Source organism: Schistocerca serialis, chromosome 4 (assembly GCF_023864345.2).
Source record: "Schistocerca serialis cubense isolate TAMUIC-IGC-003099 chromosome 4, iqSchSeri2.2, whole genome shotgun sequence".
Taxonomy (NCBI): Eukaryota; Metazoa; Arthropoda; class Insecta; order Orthoptera; family Acrididae; genus Schistocerca; species Schistocerca serialis.
This window is the reverse complement of record NC_064641.1, coordinates 415,750,541-415,755,540: the sequence shown is the minus strand read 5'-3', so window position 1 is coordinate 415,755,540 and position 5,000 is coordinate 415,750,541. Positions and strand designations below refer to the sequence as shown.

The window sequence follows — 5,000 nt, the reverse complement described above, 5'->3', positions numbered from 1 at the left end:
GACGATACCGCCATCTATGGGACGCCAAGCCGACTAAGACATCGATGGGCCCACAGTGCCCATCTTTCGACGCCACCCACAAAGCATGCAGCCTCTGTCGACCACAGCACCCATACGCCAGTGCCTCTGCCGCACGAAGTCGTGGACCGGCAATCACACCACCTGCACCCGTTCGTGCCCCACCCCAACCGCCAAACTCGCATCGCCAGCGGATGAACGGCGGACGTTTCCCGCACTCGTAAGGTGCAATCCACACCTATAACATGCGTTTCATGAAGAGATATTTCCAATATGCGACATTCCCGCTGTCCCTATTCATGAGCTGCGAGCTGTACCACGTACAAGCTACAGACGCGATCGCATTGCTCACTGTACGGATTCTCATGCTGAGCGATCAGCTAGGAAGCGCCCCATCCATGTCGGCACCCGTGGGCGTTGCACTCGCAGTCGCAAAAAACGCTGGGCAAATATATTTCTCGGAAGAGTAACGACAGTCCGAGTCTCCTGCGTGGGAAGAGTCTTTCTAGGCCCTGACCCACGGGAAGGGTGTAGCTTCCCCCATCCCGGACATTTGACGTCGTCACACTACCGGTATTGACTAATAGACTGATTGCTGATAATCATTAGCCATACACTGGGGGAAACGGCCGACAGGGGCGGCAACATAGTGGAGCCGCAGTATCACTAATGTACAGAGATAGAACAGTTTCGACTGGAACCAGAGTCACCGTATACACGGCACTGATTAGTAATAGATGCAGAGCCATCAGAATTCAGATAATATATACAACCGTCCCTATACATGCTGAAAGACTCTGCACACAATGAGAACCACACGTCAGCCAGACACTCTTATCACACACTACTCTCTTATCACACACTACTCTCTGCCTGTAACAGGCACACACACAATATCTAACCACCAGCATGGAAGAACATCCAGTGCATACTCTCCGCCACATTACACAATCCACACTATCATAACCAGACCGGGAGGTCCACCCAGAAAACACAATATCCCACCCTTCCGACATCCGCACATTGCTCAGCTAAGCCACGAACACCCACACATGTCCTACACAGGGGTGCACCCAACATCACAATACTGCCTCCGGTCACAGCACACAAACAATGGCAGGAATGAAAGACACAGATCTGCCACAACCATGGAATCGGAGCGCCGCCTGTCATGAGCCAAAAGTGCATCCTAACGTGACAAATCGGATGATGCCGCAGGCATCCAATTACGATAATCACTATCAACGAACCTGCCGCCCCCCCCCCAATACACCTTTCCCTACAACAATGTGTACCTGAACCTAAGCTATATTGTACCTTAACCTAACCTATATTGTACCTTAACCTAACCTATATCGTACCTTAACCTAACCTATATCGTACCTTAACCTAACCTATATCGTACCTTAACCTAACCTATATCGTACCTTAACCTAACCTATATCGTACCTTAACCTAACCTATATCGTACCTTAACCTAACCTACGTTGTGCCTTAACCTAACCTATGTTGTGCCTTAACCTAACCTACGTTGTGCCTTAACCTAACCTACGTTGTGCCTTAACCTAACCTACGTTGTGCCTTAACCTAACCTACGTTGTGCCTTAACCTAACCTACGTTGTGCCTTAACCTAACCTACGTTGTGCCTTAACCTAACCTACGTTGTGCCTTAACCTAACCTACGTTGTGCCTTAACCTAACCTACGTTGTGCCTTAACCTAACCTACGTTGTGCCTTAACCTAACCTACGTTGTGCCTTAACCTAACCCACGTTGTGCCTTAACCTAACCTACGTTGTGCCTTAACCTAACCTACGTTGTGCCTTAACCTAACCTACGTTGTGCCTTAACCTAACCTACGTTGTGCCGTAACGTAACCCACGTTGTGCCGTAACGTAACCCACGTTGTGCCGTAACGTAACCCACGTTGTGCCGTAACGTAACCCACGTTGTGCCGTAACGTAACCCACGTTGTGCCGTAACGTAACCCACGTTGTGCCGTAACGTAACCCACGTTGTGCCGTAACGTAACCCACGTTGTGCCGTAACGTAACCCATGTTGTGCCTTAACGTAACCCATGTTGTGCCTTAACGTAACCCATGTTGTGCCTTAACGTAACCCATGTTGTGCCGTAACGTAACCCATGTTGTGCCGTAACGTAACCCATGTTGTGCCGTAACGTAACCCATGTTGTGCCGTAACGTAACCCATGTTGTGCCGTAACGTAACCCATGTTGTGCCGTAACGTAACCCATGTTGTGCCGTAACGTAACCCATGTTGTGCCGTAACATAACCCATGTTGTGCCGTAACGTAACCCATGTTGTGCCGTAACGTAACCCATGTTGTGCCGTAACGTAACCCATGTTGTGCCGTAACGTAACCCATGTTGTGCCGTAACGTAACCCATGTTGTGCCGTAACGTAACCCATGTTGTGCCGTAACGTAACCCATGTTGTGCCGTAACGTAACCCATGTTGTGCCTTAACCTAACCCATGTTGTGCCTTAACCTAACCCATGTTGTGCCTTAACGTAACCCATGTTGTGCCTTAACCTAACCCATGTTGTGCCTTAACGTAACCCATGTTGTGCCTTAACGTAACCCATGTTGTGCCTTAACCTAACCCATGTTGTGCCTTAACCTAACCCATGTTGTGCCTTAACCTAACCCATGTTGTGCCTTAACCTAACCCATGTTGTGCCTTAACCTAACCCATGTTGTGCCTTAACCTAACCCATGTTGTGCCTTAACCTAACCTATAATGTGCCTTAACCTAACCTATAATGTGCCTTAACCTAACCTATAATGTGCCTTAACCTAACCTATAATGTGCCTTAACCTAAACTATATTGCGCCTTAACCTGACGCACGTTGTCGCTGAACCTGCTCTGTAATTGTTATGCAACCCGTTAAAGTAGTGTAGTGTTGCCTAACCGCAACCCTCGCAATATAGTTCGCTACTCGCACTGCCCGGTCCCCTGTGTATCGCGTCATGTTAAACACCTTGCAGGTGTTGCTGACTTTCCACATGCTCATGCTATACACTGTAATGTGGATAGCAGCAGGACGTACATGCCCCCTCCCCTTCCCCCCTGCCTTCGCAAGCTGGTCGGTGAGAAGTTTGCATGTTCAACGCCCTTCGCATGCCGACGTACTCAGCCTACGTTGTGGTACGGCCTGTCACCTGTCCGCCGATGTACGCAAAACCCACAAACTGTACTGCACATTGGTCCGTATGTACTGAATGATACATCGTGGCACATGTGACCGTATGACGACTGCGCCTAGCAACGGCGGACCATACAGTCCAAATATTGTGCACGCAGCTACGTGTCGTCTCCCTATAAGAGCTGGATTGCAGTGTGGTACGCCATACAGACGTGTGGGAGGAACGGACGCCCTGGATGGCGATCAGCATGAGCAGTCTGTTGATGTAGTGGAGCGTGTATTCGGACGTAGTCGTCTCTTCTCACACACCGTGATAGCATGTTGCACCGTGTTCCACATCTGCGACATGCTGCAGAGGCCGGCTGACAGTCGTTCGCGCAATGGACACCGCATACGTACGGGGTCGACCTTCCACGTGTTCTCTAGGCGTGCACATGTTGTTGCGTCTATGTGGGCAGACGTAGTGTGTTGTGACACCTGACACAGGCATGCAATACTCGTTGCAAATGGCGATGGACGTGTACGTTTGCTGGTGACGTTACGCAAATGAACAACTGGTAACCCGTTGTGGTGCGGTTGTTCTCGCTAGAGGTGAATCAGTGTTGGCGACGATCGGTCGAGCTATTAACCGGTTGTTTCAGGGATACCCACCATGCCCACGAACGTGAAAGGGGACCCACCATGCCCACGAACGTGAAAGGGGATCTGGGTGTGAGGCGATACGCGGCGGTGGCTGGGTGGGACCGTCCCCGGCCGGTGAGGGGGGGCCGCCCGGCGTGCTGGCAGCGCGGTGCGTGGGCGCACGCGCTACAGCCGGCTGGTGGGGGCGGCCAGTGGCAGGCGCGCCGGCCGACGGACGCGGCAGGCGGCGCAGCTGCGCGCCGGCGCCCCCTGCTCGCGGCGCCTTGCGGCCAAAGTAGGTCCTCGCGGGCCCGGTGCGAAGCGCGGTGGCCATCTGCAGTGTGCTGGTCCGATTGAGGACTTTGTGCGCTGAGGATGCGCCGCCGCCCGGCGCTCGGCGCCGCGACGCCGTCTGCTGCTCGGTCGCCCCAGCGGTTCTCGCAGGTGGTTTGTATCGCAGCTGTGCGGACGTGTTGGCGCGTGCGCTGTGCTGGGAGAGTTCGCTTCGGCACCCAAGTGGGGCTTTTGTCCTTCTGTGGCGCCGGCGTTGGAGCTGCCGGTCACCGTAGGTGGCGCGTGTTGTCTCCCGCCGGCAATGCCACGACAGCACGCTCCCGGGCCTCTGTCGGCAGCGGCAAGCTCAGTTGGGAGCACGGGTGGTCGCACCTAAAGCGTCTACTTGCCTAACTCCGGGCGATTGCGCCTCTCTCGAACCCGACCAAGTACTTAGGACGGCGCTGCGCGCCGCCGGGACCTGAGAGGGTTTCGAGGTGTGTTGTGCAGGGGAGCTCAGCCTCCTCCTGTTTGCAGAATAATTGAGCGGACGCTTGCGTGTTCGCGCGGGCCCCCGGGACACACTCCCGGGCGGCCGGCTGCTCAGCTCTAGTTGACGCAGCTCCCTGGTTGATCCTGCCAGTAGTCATATGCTTGTCTCAAAGATTAAGCCATGCATGTCTCAGTACAAGCCGCATTAAGGTGAAACCGCGAATGGCTCATTAAATCAGTTATGGTTCCTTAGATCGTACCCACGTTACTTGGATAACTGTGGTAATTCTAGAGCTAATACATGCAAACAGAGTCCCGACCAGAGATGGAAGGGACGCTTTTATTAGATCAAAACCAATCGGTCGGCTCGTCCGGTCCGTTTGCCTTGGTGACTCTGAATAACTTTGGGCTGATCGCACGGTCCTC

General features: G+C 53.2%; 1 non-coding gene across 1 annotated transcript in view; it reads left to right on the top strand.

Annotated features, from left to right (window-relative positions):
* Positions 1 to 4,705: 4,705 nt before the first annotated feature.
* Positions 4,706 to 5,000, top strand: part of LOC126476854 (small subunit ribosomal RNA) — a 1,909-nt gene continuing 1,614 nt past the window's right edge. Inside the window, exon 1 of the ribosomal RNA XR_007587290.1 lies at positions 4,706 to 5,000. This exon is cut by the window's right edge and continues 1,614 nt beyond it. This is a non-coding gene — a ribosomal RNA (small subunit ribosomal RNA).